The 15,804-nt window shown below is 47.8% G+C and overlaps 1 protein-coding gene across 1 annotated transcript in view; it reads right to left on the reverse strand.

The window, feature by feature from the left end:
• The window catches only part of GCN1 (GCN1 activator of EIF2AK4), a 1,783,851-nt gene that overhangs the window by 1,039,520 nt on the left and 728,527 nt on the right, over nt 1-15,804 (reverse strand). The gene's annotated exons all lie outside the window — the stretch shown is intronic.

Genomic DNA, 15,804 nt, shown 5'->3' on the forward strand with positions numbered 1-15,804 from the left:
TATACGATGGCCAGGAAGCAGTCTTATTCCATTCGGGAATATGTTCAGCTGCCATGGATACACAGTCCCATAGGGTTAAGGTGCATTTTGCAAGAGTATAATATTGAGTTGGCAGGCTTCAGAGCCAAGCTCCCGGCAGAAAAGACTTTCCTTGACCAGGCATCTATACGGTTATCATCCCGATCTGGTGGAATGGTCGGATAAGCAGCTTGCTTGGAGGTAGCAGTTGCTGCTTGCACCACTAGGCTTTCTGGGGTAGGGGGTTTAGACAAATAGATGGGGTCACTACTTGACCGCCTATATTTTGTCAAATTTGTATTGACTGCAGGACTTTATTCTGGTCCTTTCCAGTTTACACTTACTCTCTTTTGTAGAGCCACATGAAAAGGTAGGATTGGATCACTTTGAGGACCTTTGTCCAGGATATCTGTGAGGTCATCCTGTTCGAACGGGAGGGCAGACCTTCTCCATCCTAGAAAGTCTGTCAATGGTCATAAATTGCCTGTAAGAGGCATCTGCTTGTTCATCTGGGTCTGGCTTGCCAAAATCAAATTCTGGTGAGGTGTCCAACCAACTAGCTGTTTGTAAATTATCACGCAAGTCCTGCAACCTAGATTCCACCGATATAAAACTATCATTAACATTACGTGTGCCATATCGTAATCCAAAAAATGGTTCATTGTCGTCTGAAGGCTCATTCTCTTCATAAATTGACACGAGATTTAAAACTATCCTTTCTTGGCAATGGTGGAAAGGATTTATTTATGTTTGGTAAAGGCGTCAATGGCTTCGATCCAGATGGAGTCATCACCAAACTTGATTTTGGCGCCAATGTCTTTGATGAAGATGTCTTGGTGGTCGATGGCTTCGACATTGTGTCGAGGCCTCAACAACTCAGTGAGAATCTGACCTTCGTCCCGGGCTCGAGGGCGTGTGTGATTTGGCTCGAGCCCTTTCCTTACCGGCTTCAGAAGGCGAGGAAGGAGCCTGGCCTACTTGTTCGGGGGATTCCAACTCTCGAAAAGTTTAAGCATTTCCTGCCTGAACGATTACCAAGTGGAGGCCTTAGAAGGGGAGGAAGACGAAGTAGGCCATTTATGATGCCTTTTCTTTGATTTGCTAGATGGCGAGGAGTGGCCAGAGCCACTACGCGACCTAGACCTTTCAGTTTTCTTCTGTCGAGGAGAGCCGTCTCTTGCTTCAGAGGAATGTTTTTTCAACGGGGTAGTCAACATTTATTTTTTGAGGAGTCTACCTACTGCCAATTTCCCTTTGTGCTCCTTCAGAGCTTTTACGGTCATCGATTGACACTGGACAGGTCAAGGTCTTGTGCTCCACAATGAGGCACCACAAGCACACCCCATGTGGGTCCGTTAGCAACATTTTAGCGACGCAGTCTTGGTATTTCTTAAACCCAGACTTCAGAGGTTGTTGGAGCACACCGTAATTCAAGAGGCAAAAGCTTACTCGGAAAAATAGAACTGAAGCCAACGGGCGCTACACGTGCCGTATTTACCTTCAATTAAATCATCCACGAGGTAGAGACCTTTGAGGGACATCGAGTCGACCGCATCGACGAACAGCACCCTCAGACCAACATTTTTCCGAAGCAGCTGAAACTGGATATAGGAGATAACATAGATGAGGAATACGTGGGAGGAGACAATCCATTTGACAAAAAAAAAAAATGTCAGAAGGTTACCATCGGTTTTGTGAGAGGTAAGTGATTAATATATATATTTTTTTTAATAGGGCATGCTATGACGGAATGGAAGAGGTGGGTAGGGAAACTCAATGGAAACGCAAAGGAATACATTTCTGAAAAGTGGATACAATTCCAAGTTCAGGAAGGGGTAATTTGCACAGGTCAGGCAACAACTATGTACCTACAATTCCCATAGTTTGGAAACAAGTTGGAAAAGTTGACCTGGACAGGTTTGGACTTGTAAGGTAATGGCGTCTGAATATTGGGAAAAGCAATGCACCGCTAAATTGCGCCTCTAGTTACGAAATTGCACAATTTGTGTTACTTTCACAAATCAAGCAATATCACAAGTAAAGAACGGAGCCAGAGTAGACAGGATTTTTATGCTAATGGCCTAAACAGACATACCTCACATTTGAAAAGAAGGAAAACACATGTGGTGAAGAATGCAAGCACACATTTTTTTGAAAGAGTAGAGGCAGACCTTTTGAAGGATCGGTGACTTGCGCAGGTTATAAAAGGCTACAGTGCCTAAAGCAGCGACTATATGTAGGTCACATTTGAGAAATGAAGGGGTTGTGTCACAAAGTGCATTGAAAAGCTTATCAAAACCAAGAGAAAACAAATGTCCTACCTTCCTACATTCCCACAGGTGTCCCGATAAAAATGGTACCTCGTGTGGGTGCACTGACCTGGGCACACAGCGAAGAGGCTAAATTGCTGATACATCAAGCGCTGTGGGGAAGACTGGATTTGGCTTTGTTGACAACCCACAGATTTGGGCCTTGGTTGTCGCGGCTACAAATGAAAACGGGGAACCCCGTGCATTTCTGAAAAGAAGACACCCATGGAAATCCGAAGAGGACCGACTTGCGCGAATCGCCCTAGATTTCATTACCCACAAAGCCTGGCAAAGTCCAAAATGAAGGGGGGAAAAAAAGAATTTCAGACATTTGCCACCAGGAAAACACCAAAACACAGCTGGAACACCACATGTCCCACCTTCCCACTTTCATACTGGTGTCCCGACGCAAACAGTAACTCAAATGCATGGGTGCGCTTACCTGGGTGGAAAAGAGAAAGTGCAGACTACCCCCAAAATCCAGCCGCAGTCCTAGGGAGCCCTGGCAGGGTCCCCATCACTCCCCTGGAGGGAAAACATGCAACGGTGCACGGAGCAGGGCTCCAGGACGACGGGGGTGCTGCCCTGGCCTTGGGCAATTGTCTCCCATGTGGGTCGAAAATCCCAAAGTACAGTAGTGGTCACGGGGAGCCCCGGCAGGGACCCTATCCTTCCCTGGAGGGAAAACCTGTAACGCAGCCAGGCCACAGCTCCAGGACAGCCGAGAATACTGCCCCCAGCCTTGGTCACCTGTCTCCCATGTGGGTTGACTGTCCCCAGTGGTGGTCCCAGGGAGCACCTACAGAGTGCCCATCCCTCTCAAGAGGCTAAAACTCGAACATGGCCTGGCCAGAGATCCAGGATGACCGGGGAGCACTGCGACGTCCAATGGGTGAAACAGCCCCCAAGATCTCCTCCCTAGTGCTGTAGTGCTCCTTACTACTGCCCATGGTTGTCAAAATGGGACCAGACCCTTAATCCCACCTCTGCCCCACGCCCCCCTCCGGGAAGCAGAAAGGATCATGGGTGCAGGGGGATTCCTGAGGGGGGTGGTCCAACAGGCATAGGGCCGGCCTGCCCCCTAACGCCTGCTAGTGCCCCTCTGGCAAAATTGCCCTATATTCTTTCCCTTCCTTGGTGGCAAATGGGTGCAAAATAGCACTAATTTGACCCAAAAGAATGCAAAACGACATTGTGTCATTTTGTTGGCATTATTGGGGGTGAGGGGGGAATTGGCCTGGGTGGTGTCCACCCCCCAAGATCATACCTGGTGGCCTAGTGGTCATTGCTGCTTGTTGGGTGAATTCTCATTTCTGTGCTAATTCCCTTCAACCTTAGAGACCCCAAGCTCTTTCACTGGACTTTAGGATTTTTTAATTTTAACCCTGAGTGCTAGACCTTTTTCTCACTGTCACATGTGTTTTGAACTAATTTGGATTATGTGTTTCCACTGTTTTTGGAGTCTGACAAACTCAATAGGCATCCAGTTTGTGTATGGTGACACACGGCACCTTCAGTGCAGTGTCACAGAGAAATCACTTACATTTCAAGGTTTAAATACCTTTTCTTGTGTGAACTACTGTTCCTAGGAATAGTAAAGTGAAACTGACTTTACTTACCTTTTCTCTTTATAGGTCCAGCACACCATTTTGTGTGCAGTGCTGGGGGGGTTACCTAGAAACCACTTATCCTAGATTCTCATGTAACCTTTATTATGTTACCCTCACTATTTTAAATGGCTGGTGGGAGTGGTTTACTTTTTCCTACCATTGTAAATTTCTAACACAGGCTGAACACTCAACTGCAGTACAGCACCCATGGGTGACCATTTTGTCAAAATGGCCCCCGGTCGTCTTTTTGCCATTTTTTGTTTTGGAGTTCTTTTTTGGGGTTTTACTTTGCGCGCTGAGACAGGTTTGAGCCCTTGGTTCGTTTTGCCTTTGGAAGGCTTCAGCCCTGAAGCCTGCCTCTGGGTCCAGTGTGTCTGGAAGGACAGGATGTGAGGGAGGGTCCCCAAAACGCCTGTCCTTTGTCTCTATGAATGCCATAGCAACCAGTCCTGATTGGCTGGCTGTAATTTCAAGGCAGCCACCCTGCTGTGGGATTAACACCCTAGGTTGTGCATGAATAGGAGAAACTGCTTAAAAGGCAAGGATTTTGGGACTAGAGGCAGAGTCGACCACTGGGAGAAACACCCGGTGAAGAAACTGAATGAAGCTTGTGCATCCTCCTGGACCTTTGAATTGCCCGGTGAAGCACTGCCGCTGTGCTGAAACTGTTTAATTCGACAGAAGTTCTGGAAGGGACAACTTCTTCCCTTGGTTTAGTGAGATCAACTAACCCAGAGACAAACTCCACTGGACCATCTTCTCCGACTGGCTGTACTACTTCGCTGCTGGAAGAACCGAGTGCCAGGGTCGAGCAATCCATTGTCGAGTGCAACGTCTGAAATCTGGCTAGAAGCTCGTCTCCTAAGGACCATCCAGAAGCCAGGCGACCAGAGCTCGAGTCTACTCACCAGAGTACAGGACTAAAGGAGTGAAGGAAGCCCAATCCGTATCCGAAATCCACAAGGGTGGTGTTTACCAAATGCAGAAACTGCTAATTGCTGCTGAACCGCAAAGAGCCCGTAGCTGCTGACTACCTCCAAAGTTTCACCGCAGGAGCCCTCCAGACATCCTACCTCTTGTGCCCATGACAGGCTCGGGCACGCAGGGTCTGCATCGCTGCAACAGGACAGAATCCAGCTGAACCACTCTTCTAACCAGAGGTACGGTTTAGACCTGGGGTACTTACCTCACTGTTAGCTGTGCTTTTCACAGTTGGGAATTGCATTGGCTTACCTTTAGAGTGGATTCCAACTCTGCTTTTCATAGGCTTAACAGCTTGTGACTGTAGAAGAGATTTCGAAAACTCTATACATTTGTGCAAGACTTTTAACTAAGAAGTCTTGGCTCCCTGCAGACTCATCTAGCCCATTGACGTTGATATTGCTGTCCCTCATAGGTGGTAACTTGTTTTAGACTGTTATTGCTGGGCAAGGCTTGTCTAGATTTCATTGGAAGATTTAAGTATCCTCACATATACTGACAACCTGTTAAACCTTTCCTTTCTGCAACCTCAGAATCTGCAAAGAATAACTAGTGTGATATATAAATCCTATTACTGTCCTTGTGATTGAAGTTACCTCATGGTGTAGGAATTGTGTAACACGCATATCCAAGAGATTATCCACTAACTTGTTCAGAATCTGAAAAGTAATTTTAAAGTGTATTTACATTGTTACACAAATAGCCTTTTTAACAAATGCTTATTTAAACATTGATGTTAAATATTTGTAACAGAAACCTTGAGTGTAAGTGTTACTTACATTTACAAATTTCATTGCTACAGCTCACATTTACCCCTCTTGAGATAGGCCTGACTTAAAACTGAAAGATGTGTAAAACTAGGGGTCTGACTCTGAAAGGAAAATAAATGTGATTTTATTGTAAGGTTGTTAAATCAGCAAAGCTTGGGTAGTAGGCCTGTAACATCTACTCACCCAAATAATGTGGATAATGACTAGGATGCTAGTTTAGAGTCAAACTCCAATCTGCAAGGGGAGTCAGAGGAGGGAGCGGATTCTACAGAATGGAGCCACCCTCTTCCACAGCCTGCCCCTGTACCTCAGTCAATTCCCATTGGGACCCCACAAGGTCCAAATCTAAACCCAGATTATATTTCTCTTGAGAGGCTAAGATTAGTGTTGGAGTTCAAGAAACTGGATGTCCAAGCTGAAACCAAACATCAAGAGGTGAAACTAAAAGAGAAATGAAGCATGTAATGGAAATGAAAGATTTCCCTTGATTCTACTTCCCTTTCAGGGTCTTCTAGGTCTACTAGTCCCAAGAGGCCTTGCCTGCGTAAAGAAGCAATGAGTATGTATAAACAAACTTGATGTGCTGGATACGTTTGAATACACATATGGTCTTCAAGGAATAAGTGGGAATGATTTAATTCCATGGCTCATGTCTAGGCTCCCCCTGAATGCCTTTGATGTTGTTATGGAGTTGGGTGCCAGTGAGAGAAAGGATTATGAATCAGTGAAGCTGGCATTAACAGGCAGATTTGGGAAAACTCCTTCCCAGTACGTTAAGAGGTTTAGAAGCCTCAAAAAGACTGATGGTATCCCTTGGGCTACCTGGGTTTGTGAATGTTTGAAAAACTAAGATTGTTGGGTTAAGGGTAAACAGTACACACCTTTAAAGAAATGAGAAATATTTTTTTGCTTGAATCCATTTTTGATGTGTGCTCTCCCGAGCTGAGACCCCCACTTGGCTGACTCAAAGGAAATTGATCCTAAAAATCTAGCAGAAGCTGCTGACCTATGGGTAGCCAACAGGGCCACTCACAAGGACTTTGGGGCAACACACAAGAAGGAAAAGGTGAAGCAGCACAAGAAAGATGGTAAAGAGAACTCTAATTCCAACCACCCAAAAAGAGGCCCACAAACATAGCAAGGGTAAATTCCATGGGAAACCTGGTAGTTCTAGTGAACCCTCTGGTGCCAAACCAGAGGGAGGTAAACAAAAACACCCATTCCAGAGAAAATTTGGGAACTGTTTTGTATGTGGGTCTGTAGATCATGTGAAAGGGGATCACAGATGTAAGGGTAAACCTTCAGGAGTCCACACTGCCTCCTTGGCCTTCATCCCTGAGGGAGAAGCACAAATGGCTAGTGCACATGTTCCGTTCAACTACTGGCTGAACACCCCATTGGAGTTCAAGCCAGTGTATCTTTGTGTCCCTGGTTCGGGGGGGGACAAGATAAAGTGGATGTTTTTAACTCCATTCCAGACAAAACCAAATAATATTATATAAGCACAGTTCTTGTAAATGGTCAGGAGACCCCCTGCCAGCATTACAGTGGTTGAAAGTTTTTTCAAACTTGAGGATGTAGCTAAGGCACCCAAAGGTCCCACTAAACTTGCTGGAGGCCCTATCCGAATGGTTCCTATTCTGCCAGCTCTCATCCAGTGCAATAATATTGCAGTTAAAAGTCCGGTCAGTTTACAGAATGAAGTGCCCGGGCGAATCCTGTTCGGAAATGACGAACACTCGTGGAGTGGTGTCTAGTACCCCCAGGACTGCCAGCAAAAAGAAATGGGAGCCAAAAAGATTGGCCAGAGAGTCAACATTGAGAGACTCAGTTTGAGGACATTTCCAATACCTCCAGTCCACAGGAAGGTCACACTTCTACTTCCAAGAAAAGGAAAGAGACAAAGAAGAAATCCAAGGTCTCTGGCAGAAAGAAAGGCCTGAAACCTACACCTGTAACATAGGACACGTGCCTCCCCGAGAGGACTGTCCAAGTCACCCCAGTGATCCCTTCCCCAGGTAAGGCTGAGTGGGAAGACCAACCAGATTCTGTGGAATCAGCTACTGGTGACAGAGCTGGAAGAAAACCTTCACTGTGTTGGAGATCTGGATCCCAGAGACCACCCTAAGCTGCAGACTTTACTTGCAGAAGGTGGACCCTTGTGTGCAGAGGAAAAAGAGTCCCTCTCTAGAAGGTCTGCACCAGCAGAGAGCTTCCCAGCTGGAAGGGCAAGCACCAGGGAAGCATATGTGGGAGGATGGCCTCCTCTACAGTGAACATACTAGGTCTACCCAAGGGGACTGCAAGAGACTAGTAGTGCCCCAGGAGGCGAGACCGAAGTTCCTACAGTTGCCACATGAGATCCCTCTGGCTGGTCACTTGAGTTCCCTCTGGCTGGTCACTTGAGTTTCTTGAAGACCAAAAAGAGGCTCTCTCTGTACTTCTACTGGCCCAAGATGGGAGCTGATGTAGATACATTCTGTAGGAGCTGCCACACTTGTCAGACTTCTGGCAAGAGTGGGTCCAAGCATGTGGCACATTTAGTGCCCCTCCCTGTGGTGGGAGGCCCTTATGAGAGGGTGGGGATTGACATTGTTGGTCCCCTAGACCATCCAACTTTCTCAGCAACCGATTTATATTGGTTGTGGTAGACCATTCTACCAGGTATCCTGAGGCCATACCTAGAAGAACTGTTACTGCTCAGGCAATGGCTGAGGCCCTCCTTGGTATTTTTACCAGTGTAGGTTTTGCCAAGGAAGTCATCTCTGACAGGCGATCAAACTTTATGTCCCACTACATGCAGAACATGTGGAAGAACTGGAGTGACTTACAAGTTCTCAACAGCCTACCATCCCCAAACCAATGGGTTGGTGGAGAGGTTAAATCATACTATGAAAAGCATGACGGGTACTTATGAGGAACCCCTTTAGATGAAAGTTGGACCTTTTACTGCCATGCCTTCTCTGTTTATAGAGAGGTCCCTCAAGTAGTGATTGGTTATTAGCTCCTTTGAACTTCTTTATGGTCATCCAGTCAGATGCCCTTTTGGCCCCGATAAAGGAAGGGTTCAACAGTGCTCCTTCTCCACAGCAAATGAGTCACTATGTGCTGGGCCTCAGGAAGAGGATGGCACAGATGACAGAAGCTTCAGACAACCTGAAAGCAGGTCAGGATCTGGTCAAGCATTGGCATGACCAGAAGGCCAACATGGTGGAGATTACTCCAGACCAGCTTGTATTTGTTATGGTACCTACAAGGCAGGGGGCCTTACAGGACAAGTGGATTGAACCCTTCAAGATTGAGGGAAGCTTGGAGAGGTCAACTATTAAGTTGACATGGGCAAACCCAAAGAAGCCCCTAGGGTCCATCACACAAACCTTCTGAAGGCTTATATTTCCAGACCAGAGGCCTCACTGGGTATTACAGGGAATTCATTGGGAACTATGGGACCATAGCATCTCCCTTGAATGTGACCTCACCCAAATTGCCAAAGAAGGTCAGGTGCAATGAGGAGTGCACTAAGGCCCTTTGTCAAGCTTCAGTCCAGAGAGCTCCCAACTACACCCAATCCTTCATTGTATTAACAGATGCTTCTAACACAGGGATAGGTGCAGTTTTGAGTCAACTGGATGAGAAAGGCAGGGAACACCCCACCTGCTTCCTCACTGAGAAACTGAAGGACTGAGACAAGGTGGCCAACTATAGAAAGTGAATATTTCGCCATTGTGTGGTCTCTGAAGACGTTTAGGCCATAATTGTATGATTAACTTTCATTATTCAGAATGACCAACAAACCTTGCGATGGTTAATGCAGATGAAGGGAGAGAATCCAAAATTGTATATACGGTCAATCAGCCTCCAAGGGTTCATTTTACCATAGAACACAGGTCAGTTTGCAAGCACCAAAATGCTGATGGTCTCTCCAGAAAGTATGACCGACTGGAATAGGAGAATCATTCAGGAGTGGATTAAATCCTCCCGTCCCTTAGGGTGTTGGGGTGAATTCTCATTTCTGTGCCAATTCCCTTCAACCTTGGAGACCCCCAGCTGTTTTGTTGGACTTTAGGACTTAATTTTTACCCTGAAGTGAGAAGTTTGGTGGGAAGTTTCAAAGACAACCCTGTGTCACTGCACTAAAGGTTCTGTGTAACACGTGAAAATATGAGGCCATGGAGTAGATGAGGCTCCAGTGCTTAAGATCACACAAAAAGTGAAAAAACACACAGCAAAACACATGTAAGAGTGAGAAAAAAGGCTCACACTCTTACCAGGTGAGAAAAATAAATCCTAGAAATCCAGCAAAGTTGCTGGGGGACTCATTATGTAAAGGAAATCAGCGATTTATGAGAATTCTCCCCAACACTCAGACTTCCTTTTCACCGATCTGGAGCGATGGCTCATGGTTGACTGCGTCTGTGGCATTGCTCCCGGCCTGGCAGCCGAGGAGCCCGAACCGACGGCGCTCCTGGTGCCAGCGGACTCGCTGTGCTTTGCCTTCTGTTGGGCCCCCGTCAACAGAGCGCCCTTTAAGGTCTTAGAAGACCGCTCAGACTTCTCACCTGCTGCCGGGCACTTCGCCTCCAGCAAGTCGTTTACAACGGTCCTTCATTGTCTGGACGGACATGTTCTTGCAGAATGCAGTGTCCTCCGCCATGTGCGACTTGTCGGAGTACAGGCAGTAGAGGCACCGGGAGTGCTCATTGTCCTTGAAGAAGTTCTGTAGTCCACATCCTGGGCAGATCCTAAACAGCTTGGATCCAACGGGCGTCGAGTCTTTGTCTTGAGCCATGACCACACAGGGTAGGCCTCAAAGATCTTCTGGAATCCTCCAAGAAGTGAAATTAAAGGAAAAATCGCCCTTGAGGGGCATAGAAATTTCCAAAACTGGTCCCCGTTAATCGGAAGATGTATCGGTGGAGCTTGAGGCTCGAATGGACTGAAAAATGAGAGTAAACTCTTTGAAAAAACGCAATGCGCAGTAAAAACTCGAGAGCTAAGCACGAGGACTCCCAACACTTGAACGTGCGGTAAAAATCTGAAGATGGCTGCCAGGGGAGGGGCTTATGTAGAGGGCAGTCATTAGCTGGGGTAGTATAACCCAGAGACCAGTGATTGGTTATTAGTAGAAAGAAAGTTCAGAAACTAAACTGAAACTTTTTTTTATTTTTTATTTACCGAGGATTCCCAGCCTGACGACAGGGAATATTCATGAGCATGTTAATCCATGCCAGACCCCATGCTGGAGGAGGCATAGCGGTAGGTTTTTCACCTACCGATTGACTAGAAGGCCCAAAAGGTAGATTGTTGTCCTACCAGGGCCTTAGGGGGCGTCAGAGTGTCATAAGAGTTTTATGTACACCCCTGTTGCCGGGTGTTGTCCCAGTAGCGTGACTTGTGTCAGGCCTGCAAGGGACGGGCGTGGCAGACCTAGGAGGGTCAGTCGTAAGGTCAATGGCATCGGGTACGGATGCTTGGTCATCACTGGTGCCCCCGTCACTTTCCGCACATGTCGCGGTGGGGGAAGATCCAGCCCCCGAAATGCCGTAGGCGGATCTTTTCGGGTCGAAGGAGTCTACAAGCCGCACACCGCGCTTCATCGTGGTCAAGGGGTAGACAATTATTGCACTTATCATGCTCGTCCTCCCACGGGTATCTAACCCTGCAAAAGGGGCAAAACCTAAATGGATTCCTTTCCATAGTGAAAGGTAATAAAAATAGATGACCAGACCTAGAGGGTAAAGGGGGGGGAGAGAGGAAAGACAGCGAAAGATATGACCACGCCGACCCCAGTCTCCCTACTGTGTAGGCCGGCCAGAGAGCCCAGCCACGTGGATGACTGCCGGTGGATTTTAGGTGTCGACGACTACCGCCATCGAAAGTTCGTGCAGTCTTTGTTGTATCTTGAAGCACCGTCGAAGTGAGTTTAGGGAAATAAACCGACAAGTCGGTAAACAAGGATAAACAATGTCTCTTATGAAGAGCTCCGCAATGGGGCGACCAGTTATCTTGGTGGAAAAACAATCTGAGGGACCTCGGCGCATGAGGGATTGCGAGTACACTACATGTCCCAATAGGGATAGTGTTAGACACGCCTATGCAGACGTGCCTTTTCGGTCCCCAAAAGACAAGATGCAATGCTCTGCGGTTACAACTGGATGGACCATATGCACAGCATGTGATTCTAAGCAGATTAACAAGCATCAGAAGCACAAGTTACTTACCAACTGATAATGTTCTTTCAACTGGATGTTCCTCCAACTCATTCCACATCTTTGACATGTAATGTCCACAGCTGTGTACTTCAGAAACTTTTTCAGCAGAGGGTGTCCTGCAGATGACATCAGCTCGATGTCCCTGGAAGGCCTGCGTCGAGGGCGACGTCACCAGATGCTCTAAATAGGACGCACTACGTGGGAGGAACAGCCAGTCGAAAGAACGTAACCAGTTGGTAAGTAACTTGTTCTTTGAATGGATTGTGTCCTCCAACGTATTCCACATCTTTGACAGACTCCCAAAGCAGTACCAGTAAATGGAGGAGGGAAAATAATTTAGAGTACCCAATTAGATTGCGGAATAAAGAACTGCCTTCCCAAAGGCCATAACCGGACCATGGATTGTATCCAGGGAGTATTGTTTAACACAGGTGTGGACTGAAGCCCATGTGGCTGCATCACAAATGTTGCTAATAGGAACTACCCCCGCCCCACCCCACCCCACCCCCCATGCTGTAGGGCTGTGGAAGTAGCCACGCCCCTAGCGGAATGAGCTCGCAAACCTTCAGGAGGGTCCTTACCCGCCAATCTGTAACACTCCGTAAAGGTGAGGATAATCCACCTGGACAAGGTCTGTTTGGTAACAGGCTGGCCCAAACGGTGTCCAGCATATCCTACAAAGAGTTGATCGTCCACTCTGACCCTGGACATCCTAGAAATGTAAAAGCTCAGAGCTCCCATTGGATCCAACCGATGGAGTCGCTCCTCTTCCTTACCAGGATGAGGAGGAGGGTAGAAAGATGGAAGAACCACCTTTTGACTCAAATGAGATTCAGAAACTACCTTAGGTAGAAATGAGGGACGTACGCTCAGTATAACCCTGTCCTTGTGAAACACAGTAAAGGGTGGCTTAGATGAAAGTGCCTGCAATTCACTCACTCTGCGAGCAGAAGTAACCGCAACCAAGAACACAGTCTTGAAGGACAGTAATCTCAAAGGACAAGAGTGCAAAGGTTCAAACGGAGTACCCATGAGAAATTTCAAATCCAAATCCCAAACCGGCACCTGGAAAGGGGACGGCGGGAATACATTAGTGCTTTAAGAAACAGAGAAATCAAAGGAATCTTAAAGTAAGAATATTCTTCTGACAAGCGCTTAAAAGATAAACAGCACTGCCAGGTAACCACTTGAAGGCCTAAAACCATAGGAATGGAGCACTGAAAAGGATCAACATTGTGATCACTGCACCAGTCTCAGAACTTGCGCCAACGGTACAGGGATTTAGTTGCAGGCCGCCTGGCTGAAAGCAGCACCTCCATCACATCATCCGGGAGGTCCCAATCTTTAAACCTCAACCTTTCAGATACCAAGCGTGAAGATTGAGAGTCTTGACCTCTGGATGGAGACACACACACACACACACACACACACACACCCCCCCCCCCCTCCACCCTCTCCCCACACGCACGAGAGCAGATCCTCTCGGTAGGGAAGATGGCGTGGCGGCCAGATGGACATTTCTAGAAGGTCCGGGTACCACACTCTCCTGGCCCAATCTGGAGCAATGAGGATCATGTGGGAACCGAACCTCTAACCTCTGCAACACTTGAGGAATGACTGGGACTGGAGGAAACTCATACAGCAGTGGGAACAGCCAATCCACCACGAACGCGTCTCCTAAGAAATTCCCTTGAGCAGAATCTCTCGCACTTCCGGTTGACACTGGTGGCGAAGTGATCCACTTGCGGGGTTCCCCAAAGGGCGAAGATCTCCTGAAGGACTTCCTGAGCCAACTCCCACTTGTGAGAGATCATGCTCTGCCTGCTCAGAGCGTCCGCCGCCGCATTTTCATCTGCGGCCAGATGATCTGCCGAGATCAAAATTTTCTGCTGGTTGGCCAGAACCAGAGCTGCATTGCCTCTCTGCACAACAGGAGTGAGCCTACCCTGCCGCCTTTTTTGTTGAGGTAATGCATGGCCACTGTGTTGTCCATCATGATCAGGACACTCTTCCCCTGTACAGAAGGCAGAAAAGCATCCAGGGCTAGCCTGATGGCCCTCAGCTCTAACAGATTGATGTGGAGTTTGGACTCCGACAGAGACCAACGTCCGCTGGCTGTCATTTCGTTGGCATGAGCGCCCCATCGTGTGAGGGAAGCAATTGTATTTGCTCTCCACGCTTGCTTCTCCACTCTTGTTGACTGCTTAATCTCTTTTCTCTCCTCCTTTCCCTTCTCCCTTTTCCTATCTCCTCCCCTTACTTTCTTCTATGCACTTACTCTATCAGAATTGTCCCTGGACCTAATATGATAGCAACCTCGTCTGTTTCCTCCACCCTCCCGTTACTGTTTTTTTCCTCCCCACAACCCCTCCAGCACTATCTGAAATGTAGTCAGGACTAGTATGATAGTCGCTTGTTTTGTTCCTCCCCTCCCTTTCTGCACCCCACTCCCTCACCTTTTGCTTTTCTCCAGCTCTACCAGAAATTTCGTCAGGCCTAGTACGGTAGTCGCCTGTCTGTTTCCATTTCCTTCCCACTCCCCCCCTCCCTTCCTTATCTATGTCTTAGCTCTTGCACTATCTGAAATGTCGTCAGGCCGAGTACGATAGTTAATTTCACATTCTTACGGTTCATGGCCTGTAAGAATGTGGTTGCATTTTCCCTTGTTTCCTCCCTTGCCTTGAAGCGCTTTGAAACACATTGTGTATAGGCGCTATATAAATAAACGATCATATCATATCCGTCACTAACGTCACCTGCGGCCACGCTTGCCAAAACTGTTCCCCCCTCATCAGGTTCCCTTTGTTGGTCCCCCAGAGAAGATCCTGGGAGACAGAGTGGAATCTGAACAGTATCCGACATTTTGCCGGAGAACTGACCACTGCATCTTGAGGGCCCACTGCAGGAATCTCATCAGCAACCTGGCCTCTGGCACCACAAAAATGCAGGATGCCATGAGGCTGAGCAACCTTAAGAATTTGAAAGTCGGGAGCCACTGGGCAGGTTGAAACGTGTCCACCATCTGCACAATGTGATGAGCCCTTACCTTGGGAGGCGAACACTTCCCCAAGGACGTGTCCAACACAGCCCTGATGTACTGGAGCTGTTGGGATGGTGTCAGATGCCATTTCTTGAAATTCAAGGAGAAGCCCAGCCTTTGGAGGGTGTGGCAGGTGAGACCGAGGTGATCCAATACTTGCTCAGGAGAGTGCACCCAGATCAACCAGTCGTCCAGGTAGGAGTAGACGTAAGTCCCCCCCCCCCACCTCGAATGAGTTACGTTGCCACCACCATTAGCTTGGTGAAGATCCTTGGGGCGGACGTCAATCCGAACGGCAGGGCCCGAAAGTTAAAGTGCGAGTCACCAGCAGCAAACCTCAGGTACTTTCAGTGCGCCGGATGAATCGGCACATGAAAGTAGGCAACCTTGAGGTCCAGAGACACCAACCAATCCTGAAGTTGAAGGGCCTGGAGGACTTGAGAAAGAGTGACCATCTTGAACTTGTCCTTTGTGAGAAGTTTGTTCAACCAACGCAAGTCGCTGATGGGTCTCTATCTCCCCCCCCCCCTCCCCGTCTTTCTTTGGGATCAAAAAATAAGGGGAATACCATCCCTTGTGCCTCTCCGCTACAGGCATTAGTTCTATAGCACCTTTCTCAAGCAGGCTCAAGATTTTGTGCGCAAGGAGCGGATCCGGAAGCTTCAAAGAGGGTTTACCCCAGTAGATTGTCATGAGGCCGCTGAAGGAAGGGAAGGCAATAGCCGTGGGCTATGGTATCCAGAACCCACGCATCTGAAGTAATTGCACGCCATTCTTCGAGATGCTGAGACAGTCTGCCCCCAACCGGCGAACCATGGGACATGGCCTCATGACTGTTTGGAAGCGGCTACAGCAGTGCCTGAA

This window comes from Ambystoma mexicanum, chromosome 10 (assembly GCF_040938575.1).
Source record: "Ambystoma mexicanum isolate Mex_15411 chromosome 10, UKY_AmexF1_1, whole genome shotgun sequence".
Lineage (NCBI taxonomy): Eukaryota > Metazoa > Chordata > Amphibia > Caudata > Ambystomatidae > Ambystoma > Ambystoma mexicanum.